The sequence below is a fragment of the Camarhynchus parvulus genome, chromosome 4 (genome assembly GCF_901933205.1).
Source record: "Camarhynchus parvulus chromosome 4, STF_HiC, whole genome shotgun sequence".
NCBI lineage: Eukaryota > Metazoa > Chordata > Aves > Passeriformes > Thraupidae > Camarhynchus > Camarhynchus parvulus.
Genome location: NC_044574.1, coordinates 27929397 through 27952247, shown reverse-complemented (window position 1 = coordinate 27952247; position 22851 = coordinate 27929397). Strand labels below are relative to the sequence as shown.

The 22851-nt window shown below is 40.7% G+C and overlaps 1 protein-coding gene across 5 annotated transcripts in view; it reads right to left on the bottom strand.

Moving 5' to 3' along the window:
- The window catches only part of CRACD (capping protein inhibiting regulator of actin dynamics), a 129289-nt gene extending 106943 nt beyond the window's left edge, over positions 1-22346 (bottom strand). For 3 of the 5 annotated variants that reach the window (XM_030948506.1, XM_030948510.1, XM_030948509.1), the window contains exon 1: positions 22247-22346. The gene's annotated coding sequence lies outside the window, so the exon portion shown is untranslated. Of the gene's footprint in view, positions 1-21572; positions 21898-21957 lie in introns of those variants that run through there. The other 2 variants (XM_030948507.1, XM_030948508.1) reach the window with 2 other exon arrangements.
- Between the last annotated feature and the right edge of the window lie 505 nt (positions 22347-22851).

Below are 22851 nucleotides of genomic sequence, written 5' to 3'. Positions count from 1 at the left end.
ATGAAATATAATTTTTCTGTGTGATTAATGAAAATAACTTCATTAAGTGTTAAACATCTGCTTTGAAGGAACTGCCCCTTATTTACATAAAATCTATGTGTCATTCTACAAAATGAATGCTTTCTCTGCTAACAGTGTTGTGGAGGAAGAGGTTTGTTGCATTGGATTCCTACAAACAACCTTGTTTTCTTCACATTCTCATTGAAAGAAATTTTACTGCCAGACTGACTGTAGTAGGAAAATTACAATGTAATGCTACACCATAGTTAAAAATCCTTTTGGCCTCTAATGTTAGACAGAAAAATGATTCTGAGAATAAAAGAACAGATGCTGACAGCCATAGCAATTCTTGATGCTCATGCCAGGAAGCCATATTTTTTTTGAAAAGCCTATTCATAATGTGAATAGTGCTTCATGTGAAGAGAAGTCTATTACAAAAGACAGTATATATTTGTAGTTAAAGGGACCCCCTCAATTGATTGAGGGACTCATTGATTTTTTTCCCCTTTATCCAGATTTATTTGTTTTACAACCTCTTTTTCTTACGTTAGCTGCTTCAGTGCTCTGAACACTTCTTGTTTATACATGCTGCCTAAAACAACAAACACTAAGCAATTCTTAATATAGATGGGGAAATGTATTACCAGACTGGCATAAGAATCCACAAAATGTAAACTTTTAGAAGATGAAATTCCAGTAAATCTGACTATATACTCTTTTTTGAACTAGTTTTCCCCCTAAAGGCACCCACCATTACTGACCTCCTCATGCCCTGAAGAGAAGCATCAGTTGTAGCACTAGCGTAGACAGACCACTGGAGCCTTGACAGTGTTTTCAATCATGATGTCCAGACTAGACAACATTGACAAAAAGATCAGATTTTCCCAGTCTACAAAGAAAACAAACATGGCCAGGTACCTCCTCATTAGGTGGTATATCCTGCACTCAGTGCAAAGTAGGACCTTACCCTATTACCAAGCTAAGCCAGCTGTACCTCAGACACAGAAAGTGCTCCTCCTGCCCACGTCTGTGCTGTCTGTGCTCCTGGCAGCAGAAGCAGCCTTTCCAACTTCTGGCACCATCCAGACCTTGACAGCAGGCTGGTGCAGGTCAGAGAGCACAGAGTTGAACTTCACAGCACAGTGAAGTTCCCACCCAGACAGCAGAAGGAGTTTCATCACTTGGTGAAAAGAAGAGGGAACATCCTTGTTACACTAACTGAAAATGTCCTGCCACCCCACGCTGCCATCAGCTGCAAATCTGCATGGGCAGCCATGGAGCAAACCAGCTGGGCTTGGCCATCACTGCCAAGCACACGCTGCTATTCAGAAGTTTCAGTGCTTTAGGAGAGTACCTCCAAGCTTTGCTGCTCCAGCATCTCTTCCCCAGTCAAAGCTGGAGATGTTTCCCACAGTCAAACACCAGAGCAAAATGCTCTTCTTTCCCACACAGCCCTTGCAGCTGCATCTGCAAGATTCCACTCCTGAGTGAGAGTGCTGCAGGAGACTCATGGCTAAAATAATCACTGAAAGAGTTTCAATGTATAAAGAATGAACAACTTCATAAATGCTGAATAATGGCAGCTGAGACAGGATTAAAATACATATTTAAAGAAAGTAGTGTCATGTTAAGGTGACATTTTCAAAAAGACTCACATATAGGAACAGAGCTGAACTGTGTAGGACATTAAAAATTCGCACGCAAAGTCATTCTCTCTTTCATCTCCTCCAGTAACTCTACACTTCCTTCTTTACTTTCACATATCACTTCACTTTAGCAGTTACTACAAACCTTTTGACATGGATAATGTAAATTATAGAACTAGATTTTACATCACAATATGCAGAAAAGAAAAAACGCATCTTTAAAATTAAATTTTAGAACTTAACGTTCTAAATTACTAACAGTGAACAACCTCCTGATTTAACCAAAAGTGTATCCACACACTGGGTTCATATCTTCTGCTTTCTGAGTTTAAAAATATCACTAGAAAATCTGAAATTCACAGAAAAATCTAGCTAAATATTTGTCCCTCTGAACCTGCTGAAGACTTCTGTCCTACTCCTTTAAATACACAGAAAAACTTACTAGAAGGACTTCCCCTGATAGAAGAAAAGCTGTCTTCATAAACATTTACCATGCTGAAATCAAGCCAGCAAAAAGCCCAGAAACACATATCTGGTTCATGATAAATGACTTCTGTTTTATACAAGGTAGACATGAGGACATTCCCTTTTTCTGTCACATAAGTCTGCATTTTCTACTGAATTCTGAAATGCCATGTTCACCTGCAAAACAGACAGCATGCTTTCTTTTTCAAGAGTTCTTTTGTGGAAAAACAGCCTATTAGTCTGCACTTGAAATGTAGCACTTTACAAAAGAAAAAACCATCAAAAATCATCTCTCATTTATCTGGATAGAATACTGACAATGTTGGTAAATTGTTGAGTAAGGCTGATAACCTTTTAGAAAGCTCAGTCAAACAAAAGGTTTGAACAACCTAGTTGCCCACCAAGAACAAAAAAAAATCATTTTTATATGGCACATTTTTGATGCCTGTACTGATATGCTACCCAAGCCTGCAGTCCATACAAGTGGCATTGTGACTGTCCTTGGGGTGACAGAATGCATTCATTTAGATTCTAGCTTGTCATACAGCACAGTCTCGTGCCCCAGAATGGCTTGATTTAGTCGGTTTTCTAGCACAGCACAATGGCTGCTTTCAACAGCAAAACTGTTTTCTGACATTATATTTTGTTAACTTGGTTTGCAAAGAGCCAGCTTGAAACGATTGCTGTGGATGGAAAGCACACAGGACAAATGGGGCTGCTTGACAGCAAGCCTTCCCTTGAGAGTGGCTTACACACACACTCCAAATTTTGTAGCGCGTCACATTTAATCTGTAATGTGCATAGCAAATCACTTGAGCACAAAAAATGTCATATAAAACCAGTCATGGCTTATGATGCAGGTTACAAAGTCTGCTGGTTATCCCCGCAGTTTTGAAAGCTCTTCATTTGCAACAAGCTTCTGTGACTCATTTGTCATCTTGCACCATTTTCTTTTCATACCTTTGTCTTATTTATTGCATACATTAGATGGTTGTCTCGAGCATTAAAAAGTAAAAACAGTGTGTTTCAGTAGTCCAGCAATGCTGGATATATAGGACCTGTGGAAACATACTCTTTTTACAAGGCAGCATCACTGATCCATTGAATCCTGGGGACCATTCCAAATCTTTTCAGAGTAGAAGGAGATCTTCAGAAATCAAGCTAAAGCACAGATGTTTGAATTTCAATACCAGGAAATCTTTGAGTGAAAAATAAATAAGTCACTGTTATTACCAATAAGATCCAATGCTAAGACTCACTAAATCCTTAACATATGCCAGGGAACTGTATTGGCAGGAAAATACACCATACTTTATTATGAAGATAGGAAAAGGAGATGCCAGTTTCTGCACAGAAATTGCTAAGAGGGATAGGGATTAATTTTAAAAAATTCTGATGCTCTTCTGAGTTTAAGGCTTAAAGCTGATGCTCCAAGTTTTCTGCCTTAATCTAGATTTGCTTAGTCAACTCATTAATCCTTCAGCAAGACAAGAGAACAGTTTCTAGGAAGTTGGTTTCTTTCTTGTTGCCTCTTCACAGAGACAAAGTCAGCTTGAAGTCAGCATAGCTCACATGATTTCTTGCTCCCAGGCATATCACTGAGACCTCTTTTATTGTTTTAGACAATAAATTAAAAATCTGGCTTGGACTGTCATAACTAAGTCTTCACTTCTTCTAAGTCCTGCAAGGAGCAGATCCCTCTTCATCTACAAGCCCAGAACTCTTGTCTGAGTCAAGCCTTGTTATCTGCTGTACTGACCAGAGAGGGCTGCTGCTTTGCTGGTCTGGCCCAGTGCAGTTCCAGCCTCACTGCTGTCAGAGGCCGTGCTGGCAGACTGGACACTACCAGAACAAATATGTCATGCATACAAAACATGGGCATGCACAGGCACGTACAAATGTACAGCCTAAGATGCAAGAACATCTCCAGGATCCTCTCTGCTTTTATGTATGTCTCCAAGAGAAGTTTAACTCCAGCTGCACACCACCAACAGATGACTTTGAGAAGCTGAGAAGCATAAAGGCATTAAACAATGTAAGCAAATTTTCAAGTTTCCAGATGAAGCAGTACAGATGTTGCTGCATATATTTTCACAGATAATCAAGCAGAACAATTGTTAACTGCTTGGTCTAAAACTACACTTGCATAAAAGCCAAAACTACAAAAAAGTCTTTTTGACTCGAACCTGGTTCTGCATTTGTCAGATATGACCCGCCTGATATTCCTCATCTGTTGACTTAATGTCATGAGTCCTTTGCCATCCCCCACTGGGCATTAAATCACTTGTATTGCTTTTCTTGAATGTACACATAGACAAGATTTGTCTGCAAGAAAAGGAAAAAATAGGATAAACAGTGTATGCACTTTAAATTTTATGCAACCTAAATCAGTTACAAAACAACTTCAAGTATAAAAGAGAACAGAAATAAAAAATATTCATGATACTTTTCAATTTAATCAGTTTTAAAATATCTTCTCAGATCAAACTGTCACCCACTTTTCTGAAAGCTTTTTTCTAAAGCAGGAGAAGATAGATCTGGGTGAGTATTATTCTTCAGCAATTAGTAGGTGCAGAAAAAAAATGCACCACTTGCCAGAAAGAGCAGACCTATTTCATGTGATAACCATTTCACTTTTCCTTTTTTTAATAAGGGTTGGCTTTTCCAGGAAGCCCACTGCTATCCCAATGATGAAAAAACCAAAATCAAAACAGTCTTCCTGGTTACATTAATAATGTGGGGAAAAAAGGATAATGTTTAGAAAATAGCCCTTTATGCCCACACACACAAGCACAGGAGACTCCACCCCCATGCCCACACACACAAGCACAGGAGACTCCAGCCCTTCTGTATATGGTACATCCTAGAGTTCTATATCATTTTGTATTTTCTAATTCATTGGAAACCTCTTTACTCAATGCCAAATGTCAGCAACCTCCACAATTACTCTTCCTTACTCCAGTACCTTAATCCCAGGCTCTTGTCAATGGGAGATCTGCCAGCTGAGAGAAAGCAGAGTACTGCCTTAAAAAGGTAAGCAAGAAGAGGAGCATGCCTTCAGTAACTGGGCACACAACGTGACCAGACCCCACTGCCAGTGAGGTGTCCGTGGCTTTCAGTCCAGACAAGGTCAGGGGCAAAAAGGACATACACACTTATGCTCCTGGAAGTAAATGGATGGGTTAAACTTTCCACACAAGGGGAAAGGCTGCCATTTGCAATGAATATGAACCTGCATAAAAACATCAAAGCCAACTCCAGTAACTCAGAGAGGACCAGCAAATGAGGAGAGATTGAGACCAGAAGTTGGAGGGGCTGGGTACAGGACACAAAAGCAGCCCTCACAGCTGCCCTGTCCAGGCATCAGACAAGCAGAGAAAGGTTCTCTTTTTTGGGTAGACCAGGACAGCCCATTGTGTGTTTGCTGCATTTCCTCTGCAGAATAATGATCTTCAATCAGAAATGTTTTAATTGGACAGTGTGAATGGCAGGTCCAAATTCCTTCACCGGTAGTTTCTCAATGGATCCAATACTTCTGATGATTAGCATAGTGCTACCCAAAAATGCCTGCATAGCCTTTAAGTCACTCAGAACTGGGAACAGCACAACCAGTCAGTTGTGAGCCCAGAAGTGCATGCCCCCTCCTTAGCACAATGCCCACAGCCTGAGGCTGTGTAGAAATCACAGAATGATTAAGATAACAAGAGACCTCTGAGATTATCAAGTCCAACCTTGGACTGGTCACCACCTTTTCAACTAGAACATGGCACTGAGTGCCACATCCAGTTGTTTCTTGAACACCTCCACAGATGGTGACTCCATCACCTCCCTGTGTGCAGCCCGTTCCAATGCTTAAGAACCCTTTCTGAAAATAAACTCTTCCTGATGTCCAACCTGAACCTTCCTTCAAGATGAACAACCTCAGCTCCCTCAGTTACTCCCTGACAACCTGGAGACCAGCTAAAGTTCACATTTAATTACAAGAAACTACAAATAACCTGAAAGCTTTAATTATCATGTTCTCTTTCCTAGCAGTGAAAACACATTTTTTATTGTGGGGGAAAATATTTCTATATTGTTCCTTATTTTTCATTATGACAATAACTGGTGTGACACTATTGCTATATTCAACTGTTCATAATTAAAACACAGACAGATGTAGGAAGAAGATGCACAGAGCAAAAAACCATCTGTTACTTTTGGGAAAAAGGGGGTAAAATCTGATTAGGTACAGTCTACTTGATTGTTTATGAACTTTGTCAGAAAAGATTTTCAGATATTACAAAAGAAAAAAGCTTTGAGCAACAGATGCACCTAAACAGCTGTGTATATAGATATATATATAGATATATATATATACACACCCATGTCTTTTACAAGACACAGTAATTATGTAGGTGATCAGGAAAGTATTTGCAGAAAGCAATGATAACTAGTGCCTTTGGCGGTCTGTTATACCTTATTGTGACAATTATCTAAGGCTACTAAAGCCGAGCCTGTGTCCTACATAGTGTATGTGACCTGAGAATGCTCTCTATGTCCTTCAGATATGAAAACAATCTGTAAAGAACTCATTGTAACTGGCTTTATGAATGGATCTGTAAGAGCATGTGAAATATTAAGATGCAAATTTAGTAGTCCTTTAACATACATTAGAAGTTGTAAAGAAAACATATTATTCTCCATATTCTGTGTTATTTTCTACATATACTCCACACAGAGAATTTTTTGTATTCTAATGTCTCCCTAAAAGACATCAGAATTTATAGAGAAAAATTCTTTTTCCTAAAGGAAAATATTCTTCCCTACCAATCTGCTATCCGATATAATAGTCATATGATATGGATGATCACTGGATGATCCTTAAGGTCCCTTTCAACCCAAACCATTCTATGATTCTATGGTCACAATGTGCTAGAGTTAGAAGTGTCAAATCCTTCTAGTGTGTATTAAGCTATAATTTGTTAGAATATTAAAAAGTCAATATATTAAGTATGGAATTATTGCATTAAATAATAGCAAAAATACAGGCAGTAGAGAGATAATCAATGAGTTAGATTTGCCTCAGGCACTACTTTATTACACTCTTTCAAGGTGTTTTCACATGAAGCAAAAGAATAAATAACTTACACAGCGAAAACATTTCATTTCATAACGTGAACCAGTTTTGCATTCCTCTAGACATGCTGCATAAAAACAAAGAAAATATCCCCTTTGTAAACAGATGTGTATTTCTGTTGGCCTTGCTATTTACTATGAAGTCTGCTGTTGAGGCACAATGTTTATTTACACACTAAAGCACTGGGAAGAACCTGAGTTTCACTGTCAGTCCCAGGGTTTCCTCCATCAGAAAATAGTTTGGGTTTAGACCAACCCATTTCCCCAGACACAGAACATATGTACACATTGAAAATAGAAAATACTAATGAATAAGTTTGTATGGCAGAATTAATGACTGTTGATGAACATTAGTTCTTTAAATATTTAGAAAATAAGGAATATTTTACAAGGAAAATCAGGGATATTTACTTGTCTTTTCCTAAATTAAAAATAAAAAAATTTGAATATTTTGACGCTGGAACCCCAGGGGAGATGTAAAATATTAGTGCAGCTTGTAGGAGATAAAAGAAAAACAAGAATACCAATTATTTTTTGAGAAAAGTCCATGTCAAATACGACTAAATTGTATGAAAACTCAAAGAATGTGGCAGTATGTATAGCACATTGGCAAGATCTTTGGCATTCCCTCATCAGAAAAAGGGAAAAGAATAAATTAGGCACAAGTTATAAGAATAACAGCAGCTTAGAAAAAGTACCATGGTCAGTCAGGTGGAGACAACATATTGGGCTGACAAGAAAGCAAATCTATGTGCAGCACAGCGCTGCTTCTCCTTTTAATCTTTTACAGAGTTACCAGAGCATTTTGTGGGGAGGATAAAAGCTGCTGACCAGTGGAGCCATCCCCCCAGCAGAGGCATTCCCTCATGCCCAGCAGCCTGGGCAGCTTCACTGCCTCTCCATCAGCTGGGGACTGGGCCACTGGGCCAGCAGCTGCCTGTGCCAGGACTGTGGGGGGTCTAGGCAAGGACAGAAAGGTGTCCTGTACTTTACTTTTATATCAGAATTGTTGCCATTTAAGTAAGAAACCTGTCTTGTCATTTATTGTTCACTTCTGCATTTTGCCCATACATAACATAAATATATAATTTATCAGGGGGATCCAGATTCAGCAGCACAGACTGAGAGATTACCTCGAGAATTACCTGAAGTGGCAAACTGCTGTTCTAAAGCCCAGTTTCTGTGCTTTCCTGCTGCTTTCTCTGCAGTCTGACTACACACACCAGATTACATGACTATCAACTGAAGGAAAAGCCAGCATACTTCTTTATCTGCAGGGATGATGAAGGACCAAGCAGATCACACAAAATTTATAGCCTCTTTCTTGTACATCACCCTGTGCAGGTGAGGTTGTCCTCCCTATTTTTTAAACCTACGAAGCAGCTGCAAGTTAATTTATTTACTTCTGACACTATTTTAGTATCACTGATCAAGCAGCCTTTCAGATTTTGGCAACAGTTAAAAAAACCCAACAAAAAATACCTAGGAGCCAGAGCTCTGTCCAAGCACAAAATGTCTCTAACCAGTCATGAGGATCTTGATAAAGAGTAAAATGAAAGGACAAATTTGCTGCCACAATCACCCATGTCTAGGATCCACAAATGGAAGCTGCTGTACTTCACACCAGTAACAGCTCTGGTAGAAGATTTATGCAGAAGTAACAAAGAATAAAACACTACACTTTCCTGAAGTTCAAAGGTGCAAGATATTCATTCTACTACTAAATCCAGAAATTCACAAAATGCAGTCACTTAAACCTATGGAAACACCACATAAGCATTTCAGCCTATCAGTGACATTTCATTCCTGTTCTAAAAACCTTCATTTCATTCCTGTTCTAACCTTCATCAGAAGTCAAGAGCTGACTACCAAACACCTGCAGTTGTTTGCAGCCATCTGTATCTGCTTCCCGCTTCACAGGGGATCTCTGGCAGTGTTTAACAGAAATATCAGAGGTAAACATCACTGGAATGCTTTTGAGGGCAATCTTTGAACAGTAAAAGAAGAAAAGAATTCACTTTCTGTGGTTACCAGATACAGAAGATTACAAAGTGCCAACACATGGCATAATCAGTCTGTATTTTCCTGATTTAAATCACCTGATGAAAAGCCTGGAAACAGCTATTGAGAATTAATTGCTCTCCTTTTTTTACTGAAATAGAAGATTGACTCCCATCCCCATATACCAAGAGGTTGAAAAAAAAGGAAATTAATGTTTTCAGCTTCTTACCTCTCTAAAAGTCTGACACTGCATGATTCTAATCAATGTAGCTTATTACTTAGCATGCAGCACCACTAAGTATTTTTGGTTTATTTTAAATATAATAAATTATTGCAAGTTTAGGGCTACTTATTGACATTCCATAGCTTGCTTATTGAAATTTGATAACTCATTATAACAAGGAGTTTTTTCTGCAACTTTGTAAGATAGTTTAGAAGAAAGGACCAAGCTGCCTTTTTTCTGCTGACTGAGACCAAGAATGCAAGGTCCTACAAATATAACTAATGGGGCTTTAAAAAAATCATGTTTGCACTCAGGAAAGGGCATAAAACAGGTATCCAAATGTTCTCTTTGTTTGCAGACTGATAGGTTAGCAAAAACTTCCAAGCTCAAAGTCACAGGAGAGAGCTGGAACTTGTAAGTGACAGGAGAACAGTGAGTAAGTACAATTAACTGGGAGAAGAGCAAAGCTGGCACTGCAGTCCCCGCAGGCACAAGGATCGGAGCAGAATTCAGCATGAGCTCCAGCCCACAGAGCACAGAGCCCAGAGCAAACACACACAAAGCCGCACACGGGAAGGTCACCAGATAACAGCCTGAATGATTAAACACAGCTAGAGCCCTTCCCTGCACCAGTCCCCAGGCAGCCTTGTCTTGCCACCATTTGTAGGTTTACTTGTGAGGGTACAGCTGTCTATTCCTTTACATATTGACAGCAGCCACCTTCCCCGCCGGATCAAATCTCCCAGATGTGAAACCACTGATGCTCTTCAAGACACAACATTAAACATGTACATAGAGGAGTAATTCATGCTCCCCAGGGGCTGAGCTGACTCCACCATGTCCTCACAGACCTCACTTTTGAAGTGTGCAATAGAAACACACACTCCTTTTGCCTCTTTCCTCAAACAAATCCGGCCCCGCTCCAGTGAGCATGTAGTGAAACCTTGCGTGCACTGCTTCTGCTCCCATGCTGGCGTACTTTTCTTCCTGTTGAAATCCCTTCTCCCAGCACTGGCACTTTGGGATGGCAGTGCAGTGGGCTTGCTCTTTAAGCAGGTGCTATAAGGCTGATATTTACACAAGGACTGCAGAAATGAGATTAGGCAGGCTACTGCTGGTCTGTAAAATTATGATGCATTAAGTGGTTTCCCAAATTTGTTATTTGGCATAAAAATTAATTCTATTATGTATTAAATGATATTCAACAACATACTTGTGAATTTATATGCATGCACCTTTACTGCGTTATATTTTAATAAACACATTATTCTATAATTCAGTATCTCCTAATAATTACAACCGCAAATGTAGGACCAACTTTTACAAAACTGCTATTAGTGCCAGAATTCTTTCTGCATTTGTATCTTTTTTGGAGATAAAAAGAAGAAAAAAAAAAAGCAGGATTCTTGGGGAGTGGGAGTTATTTGCTCATTTGGAAGAGAGAATTGAAGGGAATTAAGATGATTCACAAAATGACAAAAAACAAAGCCAAGTCAAAGCATTTCCTAAGGTGTTTCTCCTATTATCTCCATTTTCCTTCTGTTTCATTGTGAATCAAGCAACTTCATTGTCTGAAAATGCTGAATTTACAGTATTCTAAAGCTTCAAATTATGAACTCAATATTTTATCCTAAACCATACAGCACTGCAAAGGTGAAATGAATATTAAAAAAAAAGATTTGTCAATAGTTTTTGGTTTGATTTTCTTGTCTCCCTACTAGAAATCAAGGTTGAGATTTGGGGGTTGCTTTAAGAAATATTTTTTTTTAACAATGCAGTCCAATTTCCCTCATATTCACTTAGAGTTATCTAAATTTTTTTAAACTCTTATTTTAACATTTTGTTGTAAGAAAAATCCTAAATGTCTCAGTTTAGGTATTTAGAACATCCACTGCTTTTCAAAAAAGGGTAAGAATACTCATTATTTGGCTAACTCATTCTGAGGTTTGAAGCCTTTTGACAGGACAAGAAGACGCAGCCTCAAGCCATGCCAGGTTGGACATCCAGAAGAATTTTTTCTCTCAAACAATCATCAAGGATTAGAATGGGCTGCCCAGGGACGCAGTGGAGTCACTGTCCCTGGAAGTGTTCAAGAAACAACTGGATGTGACACTTAGTGGCAGGATCTAGGTGACAAGCCAGTAAACTGGCCATGGTGTTCAGTCAAAGATTGGACTCAAGGTCCTTTCCAACTTTAATAATTCCATGACTCTATGGAATTATTAAAAATAAAGCAAATGCATTAGAGGAAGAGTAAAGTGAATTGCAGGCAGCAGCTATAAAGAACATAAGACATCTTCTTGGCATGCTCTGCCCAAAAAAAGGAAAACACTCCACAAACGTATCCAATGGCATAAATACACAAAATTGCACCCAAAACATTACAACGTAAACAATTATTATTATTATTAATGATATAAGAATTAAAAGGTTAGAGAACTGAAAAACTAAAACTGACTTAATGGGCAGTTGGACAGCAGTTTTTCTTTTTGTTCAGAAACAAAGGCTTGATTTACACCACAGCAGCCATGCTCTGCTCTGCAGACCAAATGATTCATTTCCTCACAAACCTTTCTGCTGCAGTCAGTATTGTATCATCAGAATGCCACATGCAGGCTCTAGCCATGCAGATCCAGTCACAGTTCTACAGTATAAAACTACTTAGAATTTATGGAACATAGCCTTATCTCTATAAAAAACAAATATTAAATTATGCTACTTATTATAACTCTCCAACTAAAGCAGGGTCAAAGTTAAGAATAACACCTTCTAGCAGCTACATAACACGAAAAGGCAGCAGCGCTACTAACGTGGGGAGCTTGCATTAGTGGTTTACATGTGGTAAAAGTAATGAATGAAAATTTGTAAAAGCTACACAATAATCACAATCATAACCAACAGCAGAGTCCACAGCACCATCTGTAAAGAACTGATTGCATGTAAATAACAGAGAGTCCTTGCTTGGGCTTCTGTGGATTTACTGCTGGACACCTGGACTCTGTCATGCATTACAGAGTACTGCTTTTCTTGCCATGGGCAATGAAGTTTTGCATAAACAAATGCACATGACAAATTTGATACCCAGTTTATTTGTGTGCCTGGGCAAAACTGAGTCTGGTCCCTGGGACAAATGGGGTAAGACACCTGTGGTCAGCTGTGCCCATGTCACAAATGAGTAGCAACACAAAAGAATGCAAATCTCAGAGAGTCAAAGGTTCCCAAAGTTCAGAAGTCGTCAGCAGAACAGATTGGTCATGGGGCCAAAAGACCTCCAAGGGAAGGGTTAACACTGCAGACCACAGTGGAGGCAAGGAGGATGTTTTTAACCCCCTGTCAAAAGTAAATACGTGAGATTGTAGCAAAAATACGGTCACTAATATTTAGTGTCTAACTTAAAATATCTACACTTGCTTTTTTGAGACTACTTAATGCTATGTAGTTATTGACACAATTAAAATGCAACTGTTAACTGCAGTCAGTTATGATGTTCAGCAATTCTATTAATTGGATTTGATTAAAGTTATTAAAATTAGCTACAACTTCTAACTGAGGCACATATGAAGTGAAGGATATGGAATTTAGGACCATGTGAACCCAGGTTAGCTCAAGGGATGCAGAGGTACACAGAAAATCCATGGAGATGGAAAGTCACTGCAGCAACAACTAGAGTTTCTTTAAGGTACTTAGCCTTTTATGCACATTCATGTATTCCATGTACACATAAGAGACTGAAAGAGTGGCTTGGATAGAAAAGGACCTTAAAGATCACCTAGTTTCAGCCCCTCTGCCATGGGCAGGTACACCTTCCACTAGACCAGGTTGCTCAGAGTCCCATCCAAATTGACCTTGAACACTTCCAAGGATGGAGCATCCACAACTTCTCTGGGCAACTGTTCCAGTGCCTCACTACGCTCACAGTAAAGATATTTTTTTAATATATAATTTAAACCTACTCTCAGTTTGAAGCAATTCCCCTTTTTCCTATCACTACATGCTCTTGCAAGAAGTTCCTCTCTTTCTTGTAGCCTTCCTTCAGGTGCTGTAAAGCCAAAATTAGGTCTCCCCAAAGGCACCTCTTCTCCCAGATGAACAATCCCAATTGTCTCAGCCTTTTCTTGTATGAGAGGTGCTCTCTCCCTCTAGTCATCTTGGTGGCCCCTCCTCTCACTGGTCCATGTCCCTCCTGTGTTAGGGACCACAACTACTTTGGATGCAGTTCGGGACACCTTTGGCTTTCTGGGCTGCCAGTGGACATGGCTGGGTCATGTCCAGCATCTCCTCCACCAACACACTCCCAAGTCTCTCTCAGCAGGGCTGCTCTGGATCTGTTCATCACCAGCCTGTCCTGATAGCCAGGGGTTGTGCTGACCCAGGTGCAGCACTTTGTGCTTGGGTGTGTTAAATTGTGTGAGATTCCCACAGGCCCCCATGGAATGTCCTGGTCCTTTTGGACAGCATCCTATCCTCCAGGTGTGTCAACAGCATCACTAAGCTTGGTGTCATCTGCAAATCTGCTGAGACTGCATTCAATCCTATTGTCTACATCATCAATGAAGATAATAAATAGCACTGGCTCCCATATGGACCACTGAGGGTCACCACTGGTCACTGATGCCCATCAGGACTTTGGATGAAATGGTCCAACACATTCCTTATTCATCTAGCACTCCCCCATCAAAGCCATCTCTTCCCAGTCTAGATGTTGTGAGGGATCACGTCAAAGGCTTTACAGACAAACCCTTCAGCACAAAAAAAAACCCCTCTGACTGCAGTAGTGAAGGTTGTAGGGAACCAGAGAAATGACTAAATGGCTCAAACCAGCTGGGAAGTGCTGGGGGGACAGAGTGAGTTCTGTGTTTGTGGAACAATGCACTGCTCCACACCCCAACCCCACTGAACCTTAGTCAGCCTCTGGTCTGGTCCAAAACAGCAGCCTGACCTCATGGCCTGTGGTGAGCCCCAAAATGATGCCAGCCACATCCAGGAAACACTAAAGCATAGCCTCAGGGAGGGCCCAGCAGACCAGAGCAGAAAAAAAGGACAGCAACACACACACTGAGCTGGTATGATCCACCAGATCCTAGGGTGGTGATTATACACCTTTCTTTTTTTCTTCTCAAAATATATTGGAAACCAGACTAAAAAATACCAGTCAATGCCTTAGTGCCTTGTGTCTGGATAAGTTACAGTTCACCAAGTTTACCTGGTAAACTTAGTTTGGTTTACTTAGTAAAGTTTAAACTTGGTTTACTTAGTAAAGTTTACTAAGTTTGCAAAGTGCCTTACTTTGTCTAGATGTTGTTTTAAAATTTGCCAAGTACATTATTTTTACCCAAAAGTTCTAAAATTTGCAAGTGAAAATTTGCTGTCAAAGTCCCTGAGAATTTTCTTCTTTCTCCCATGTATCACCCAGAATGAATCAAATTACCTCCTGCTAAACCTGCTGAGTGGGCCAGGGCATTACAAAGGTGATTTCTCAAACCAGACAAGCTACAATTTATAAATTAGCACAGTGAAGATAAAATGAGGCAAAATGCAGTCTACCAACTAATGCCACTGTCACAGTTCTGCGTAACAAACAACACCATTTGACATCTTGTCAGAGCCACAAATGAGTCTTCAGCTTCTCTTTCACTCTGACAATGTAGAATAGTCCCACAAAACCACCTGGGCTGAGAAAGAATTACTTCAGTGACCCTTCTGGCTTACAGCCCATCTGTCTCTTACTGATGCAGCCTTTGTCTGGAAAGGCTCCTGAAGAGTGCCAGGAATGGGGAACTTTAAGGCATTGGGAATCTATCCTTTAACTGCTGGAAAGGGTTCCAGCAGGCAGGTGCATGAGGGGATGTACCTTGGGCCAAACGGAGCCTTCACATCTGAAGTAACAGTTGCGTGCTCCAAAGCTCACCTACATTGTTTTTTTCCGGCCTCCCATCCAAGGAAACACAATAACCCAAAGCACTCAGTTTGTCAGATATCAGGTGTTGGTATCAGGCTACCAGATCCCAGCAGCTCGTGACAGTGTTCAGCAGGCTGTGTGGGTGGCTGAAAGATTAATCTACTTGCCAGAAAAAACACAGCAGGGCTCTTCAGTACAACCCACCCTTGCGCTGTCAACAGGGGATGTCGGAACAGGGTGCTTGGGAAGAACATCAAAACCCACATGTATGAGCTGAGGGTGTCTGTCCTTCCTCCAAACACGAGCAGTGGATGAAGCAATGACTGCCAAAGCCTCAGGGCTGAGAGCAGTATGGCACTGCTCATCATCATAGCCCCCAGATGGGCCAGCGTAGGCTACTGCAAAATATCTACCAAGCCTGGAACAGGATCCGGAAAGGACAAAAAAAAAATCACCTTACTTTTTCCTTCTTCTTAGCAACTTACAACTCTGACAGCTCTGTGAAGTTCTGGCACTTCCTTTCTTCCACTTGTCAATCTCAAAAAAACACAACAAACAAAAAAAAAACCAAAAACAACAACAACAAAACCCAAGAAAACCAAAATAAAATGAAAAATGCTTTTTTTACAGCTTTTATTTTGCTCACCCACCTAAGACCACTATGGTACAGAATAGTCTCTACATGTGGTCATTCTCCATTTGAAAAGACCAAGAAATCATTTTTGATGGGTCTCCCAAAACACAAATGCTAAGATTTAGAAGCCAATCTAATCTTAGGAAGAAGGACTCTGAAATTTTCTTCCAGCTTTTAATTACTTCTGTCCCATAGTCTCCAACATAACTTTCCCAGTCATCAATTTAATCTCCTTTGGCTCTGTGTTGTCTTCTTACTATGTCAATCCCAGTTTGCAATTGTTAAGGCTTCTGGTATCCTGGAGTCTCTGCCAGTAACCCAACTTTCCACCTACCACTTCACTTTGTATCCTCCTCTTTCTCAAGTCCCAGTCACCTGTCCCCAAGCCTTACCTCCCCTTCACACCCATCACATCCCATGTTCATGTACTAGCCCACCAGCCAGGTTCCTTGTGAAATCTGCACCCACACTCCCCTAACCTGCTTTTCCCTATGTCAGCTGGATCTCAGGCTCCGCCAGGATCCTGTGGTACTTTCCCCCCACACACTTCCTGCCCAAACACCAGCGGAGGAATCACTATAAAAGGAGAGAGGAACAGATGTCAGAGCTGATCTGAATCGAGAGATCCCAGCAAAAGCTCTGAACTGCTCTGCTCAGAACCTTGTGCACTTAGGAAACATCACATACACAGGCAATTCTGCCACATGCAGCACTGATGAGGGAACAAGGTACAACCTGATCAACACCAGGGTGCATGGGTGTTGAAGACCAAGGAAATCACAAGAGACCTCAAAGAGTAATCTGTTCCACCACACTGCTCCAGAAAGAATTCCACTGTATTTATGTCATTCATTATTAATACTCAAACAGTGTTTAATGATGCTAGAATCATGAAAATCCAAACTCAGTAATCCATTCTATTGCTTCAACCTCATTATTGCTGAGCCCACTACATATCATCTGGCTGGGCACAGGCATGGACAACACTGCTTCACAACACCTTTGTGACATTAGAAGGTTATCATGTGTTGTTAACCATGACAGTCTTCATTCTTTGAGCTGAAACAACTCCAGACATTTCAGCATTCATTCATAAGCCATATATTCTAAATATTTTAATTATTTTCATTCCTCTCCTCTGGATACTCTCCAATTCACACACATTTTTGTTGAAGTGTGTAGCCTACCTGGACATGGTGTTACAATTGAGGAGGACTTCTCGTGTCTTCCATGCTGTTATCTTATGTATCACCATACAATGTTTGCTTTTATTGCAGCAGCAACTTGAATCATCTACCATAAATCACAGCTCTTCCAAAGAATTACTGCCCAATCCCTTCCTTACACAGTTCATAATTACAACACCTTTGTCCTGTTGAAAACCTTAATTTTAATTCTGTCTCCAGCATAGTCACAGTCCCACTTCAATTGGTACTGCAGATATAGCTAGTACCACTGAGGTCACTGTTAAAAATACTCTGTAGCACTAGGTGTTGAATAAACATGTAATCTCTCATTTTATTTGCTAAAATTTTCACAGGTATGTGAAAACTACAGGGTTGAAAGTGTATGAAAACTACAATAGTTTGTAGACCTAGTATTATAACTTTATTTGTAGATTGGCATTTCATAGACTTGGGACAGAAAATTTGGGCAGGCTTTCATGAAGATGATAAAAATGAAGATTGGACAAAAGGACACTGCCTTAGCAGGATCTGGAACCTAGCTAAAAAACAAATCAGTACCGTGTTTCTGAACTGTCTTAGGATTTTTTAGCAAGGCAAAACAACTAATCTAATTCTCAATTAATTAATAATTACAATGAAAATTAACATGAGTCACAAATATGTATGATGAGCTACAGAGCACATGGCTAAAATTTGCCAAAGTTATGAGCAACAAAACCAAACTGCCTTCTACAACATGGAAGGCAATTTGGTTTTGTTGGCAGATGAATCCACTCAACCCAACTATCTCACCTATGTGCCAACAGATACCCGAAGATAATACAGATTCACAGGGCTTCCTATCACTATTTTTCTCATCTGGCCCAAATTGTTCCACAGATCACTGTAATTGTATCATTTTCTTTTTTTTTTTTTTTTTCCTGTGCTCAAGTTTCAAATGTATCTTTCTTAAGAGCCACAGAGAAAGACAGCATGTTACTTTGAAGAAAATCAACTTCTTTGAAGAGCAACATGAAAGTCAGAATTTAGTATGGTTCATTTCACTTCAATTCTTCTCATCACACTCCCTCCACATTTCAACTTAACAGTAAACATAATCCTTAATGTGCGGCATCCTCCTACAGAAGCCTTACCACAAATCACTAGACTGAGCTGCTTCATGAAGCTGCCCAAGTCTGACAGCTGACTTTCAGAACATGCTGCGTAATGAAAGAGATGGTCAAGCATGCCAGCAACATGCACAGCAGTTCGCACTCCCAAACACTCAAGTGTGAGGAAAGTTTTTACTTATTTCGATAATTTTCTTACTGTTTTTCATAAGGCAACCATGCAGAAGAAAATAAAGCTTTCACATGCATTAGCATTAAAACAATAAGCCATTTCAGAGCAATGTTGGGATGTGAAATGCATTAAAATCATCTGCATATGACGATATTTTCCTAAATGGCCTTGTTAGAGGCATACTCCCATAATTTGGTACACAGCCTACATATATAAAGAGAAAACTGAACTATATTTAAAAATGTATTGATGTACTTTACACATATGTAGTGGCATCTGAATCAGCTTCGCTCCATGTGTGGAAAAACAGCACTGTAAGCCACTTACCCAGGATAACATGCAGCAAGATCTCTACATTTCTCTTCCCACCAAACTTAATTACCAAATCACTGTGATTTGGCTCATGTGATGCACCGGTCTTGAACAGCATTAATTTAAAAATATTTGTTACAAGTCAATTTTATTTCTTTGTAAGGCTTCACCAATATAAGTGAAAATGCTGAATGTGAAGCAAGGGTAAATGCTGTGTGCTTCTGACAAAATATATTTTAGCCCTTAAAGAGAGAAGTCATATGATGTAGAGAGTCAAAAGGAGTAAAAGTTCCTTTGGGAAATGATGGGGAAAAAAATAAGTGTAAGGTCGACAAAACAACTGATTGTTCCTTAAAGGCAGAACTCATGGAGTCTCCATGGAAACAAACACAATTTTTATTCATAACTAACTAATTTAAATAACAGATTAAAAAAATTGGCCCCTCCAGTAGAAGCAGAAATATAATTAAAGTTAACCCTGTAACTTTAGTTTGCCTTCTATCATACCACTTAACACCAATTAATTCTATTTTACAGTGCACTTTATATACAACTTTATTATATCTTGTTCAAATACATTGGCTCGATGTCAAAATGCAGGTGTTTGGAGAATCTCAACATTTAGAGCATCTCAACATTTCTATCATGCTGATAGCAGCTATTATGCAACTACGTCACCCTGAGTCTGTCAATTCCAAAAAAATTTACTGTACTTTTCCAACATGCCAGTAGTAAGTTTATCCATTTTTGCCATGATTCTCTTATTTGGGCCTTTATGGAATAAAGGCTGCATTGATTTTCTGGGAGGGGAAAAAAATCCCTCTCAACAATCAGATTCAGCAATTTTCAAATATGAATAATTCAGAATATGAAAAAAAGTCTTGTCTCTTGGCTTGTGAGGACTAAAAGTCAAAACATAGTCATTCAAGCTAACACTGTCTATAAAAATTCTGTTTGTGTTAGATTCCATTCTAAAACAACAACCAAATATATTCATAAATTCATCATCACATTTCACTCAACACTTATTATGCCATGCGTTTCTTATTTAAAAAGAGCTTACCTGACACATCTATAATAGGAATACTGAAATAACCCTAAACTACATTAGTAACAGACTAATCTATTTTCAGTGACTGAGATATCTGGCAAAACACTATTCAGAGTGACTAAGAGCCCAAGCAGAAGAAACTGCAAAAGTTATTTTTATTGCTGTAATCAGAAGAGTGAAACCAAAACAGCTGCTTTTTAGTATCTGTATTTAAAGTGAAATGTTATTGCCAAACAATATTTTTAGTAGTTAATAAATTTTGTTAAGGTTTCAAGGAACTGTATGTTTAAAAAAACCAAACAAATGCCTTTCCATTTCACAAATGGAAATTTGTGAAATTTCTGAAATTACCCACGTAACCTCACAAAACAACAGACCAAAATAAGACCTATAAAGGAACAAACTTTGAGGGGGGAGGGGGTGTGAGAAAGAAAGAAAAAAGTCAATGTCTTAGCACAGGACCCAGCAAGCCATTCATACTTCAGAGATCAACTGTGTTTGCAACCAGTGCACCTTTAAAAATTCTGTTATACAGTATATAAATAAAAAATAATATTTGCTTGTAAGTGTGAAGCAATTGTCTCTAAAATGCAGGATTGCCCAAGTGGGTATTTGAAAATGGCCCTTAATTTTAGAACAGGGTGCACTAAGACAAATTTTCCTGTTGGAGAAAAGTAGACCCAGTACCAACCAGAAGCAACCTCTTTGCTATGTACCATATTTACTAACAAACACTTCCACAGTAGTTCTTGCAATTGTTCAACCGGAGCACAAGTAAGTATACAAATCACTTTCATATGAAATTTCAATACACTTCACCATGTTCAATTCAAGCTAATTGCTGCAATGAAATATTCAACCCCAAACACAATGTCTAACCTGATAAACTGAGAGCAGCCAAGGAAGGGTTGAATTTGTCTATTTGATGAATTCCTGACCTGGATTCAAACCACCCAAAGAAAGTAATACACAGAACTACTGGCTACTGCAGTATCAATGGTTTTGTTAAAGAAACTCATAAAAACATTTACGCCTATTGATTAATGTTTTGGTACAGTTACAAGATTTAATTGTCTATGCAAGGTGCAATTAGATTTATTTCAGTGATGGGAATTTACTGAGCATGCATTACTAAACACCAAATAAAAGTCAGTTCTGGTTCTAATTTATCGTCTTTAATCTGTTAAGACATGTTACTGCTATCAGCTATGTTAAATAACCCAGAGTCTAAGAAAAGAGCTCTTTTCATACTATGCTGTTTAAGGTATGTACAGAAAATGTGTTTCAGAAGATAAGAAATTATATTATCTCTGTATCTATTATCGACAGAATACCTATTATTAGGCCTGTGGTTGCAAATTACTCTTCCCTTTCTCCATGGTCCCATCCCCCCGACAGCAGATCATTTTCAGTGCCATTATTGTCAGGCATATTAAATTTTCAGGATGCACAGTTGTGGTTTCCAGGTCTCTATTTACTCCTTGAACTGTGTTTTAACTGAGCATTTTTACACTTAAAATGACAGAACAGAGGCATAATAACGTTTTACATCCTACAGCTATGGAGAACCAGATTTGTAACTGACTAGTGGCAATAGCAGCAAAATTAATTAAAAAACCCCAAACCCGTCATTCATTAAAAATCCCTCCGTGGCATAGAAAAGATGCGCGTTACACACATTTCTGCCGCTGAAACAGACGTTTTCTAACTGAGGAGATGGATTTCCCACGTGAGATGGTACTACCTCTGGCTTACCTGCTCCAGCTGTTGGGAAAGGCAAAGGCAGAGGGACGCGGCCCCGCCGGGCGCGGAGCGGAGCGCGCTGGTTACGGCAGCGCGGCGGCACTTGCGCGACAAATGGCTCACGGGAGCTTGAACAAAGCGATGCTGCTCTAGAGAAGCATCGCAGGGAACAAAGTCATCTCTTTGACAGCTCCTGCTTTTTTTCAGTGAAGCTGAAACAATACAGGACTCCCCGGGAAATCGCTAACAAAGGGGAAGCAGAAGGAATCGGAGAGAACCAGCCCAGCCATTGAATTCCGCGGCAGCAGTGAAGTGACACCTTCTCAAAATCACCCGCACGCCTCCTTACACCTTCCACCGAACAAAGGCAGCCCAACAGAGGCAGGGAGCTACTTACGGGGGGGTTTTCTGGCCGTCCTCCCGGCGCAGCCTCCTGCCGCCGGGCTGCTCGCCGCTGGCGTTGCCGAGCCAAAGGGCACATGTAGCGCAGAGCGGGCAGCACAAAGCGGCAGGGACAGCCCCGCACGGCTCCGCACGACAGCGGGCGGCCCCGCACGGCGAACGCTCCCGGAGCGGCGAGGCCGGGATGCGGAGCCCCGCGGGAGGCTGCGGAGCTCGGGCTGCAGCGAGGCTCCCTCCCGCTCCCGGCCCCGGCGCGGGGGAAGGGGTGGGGCGCAGGGTCCTACCTGTGCTCCCTCTCCGTGCTGCCAGGAGGAAGCGCCGGTGGCTGCTGCGGGCGCGGTGCCGCCCAGCCCGTCGGATGCCGCCCCCGCCGCGGCCGCCCCATGGCAGCGCGGCCGCCGCCGCTCACGGGCGCCCCGCAGCGCCGCGCCCCGGCCGCGCCCGCAGCCCTGCCCGCATCCCGCAGCGAGCGGCGCTCGGGCCCTGCTGCTGGCAAGGAAGGGGTAAAGCCGGGTCTGTCTGCATTCACCGGGACCCAGCACCGTTGCACTGCCCGAGGAGGAGAGGTCCGCAGCTCCAGATGCAGCGCGCTCTGAACCCCCGTTTGTTCTCTTCTCACAGCAAGACCGAAGTCTGAACCCAGCGCCTAGCCCGTGCTGTAGCTAGGCAAATACTCATCCCCTTAATTTACTGAAGAATAGGAAAAACTGCAAGAAACAAAACCAGAAGCAACTGTCCCCCAGCACAGAAATCAGCCTCCCTTCTTTCTCATAGCCCTAAATCCGGTACGTGTATCAGCTCTTCTGGAGCCCCACTCTTCCAATGCAGCTCTCTACTGCAAGACTTTACCGGGGCTGGACACCTGTTTCCTGAGTTTCCCAGGGAGAAC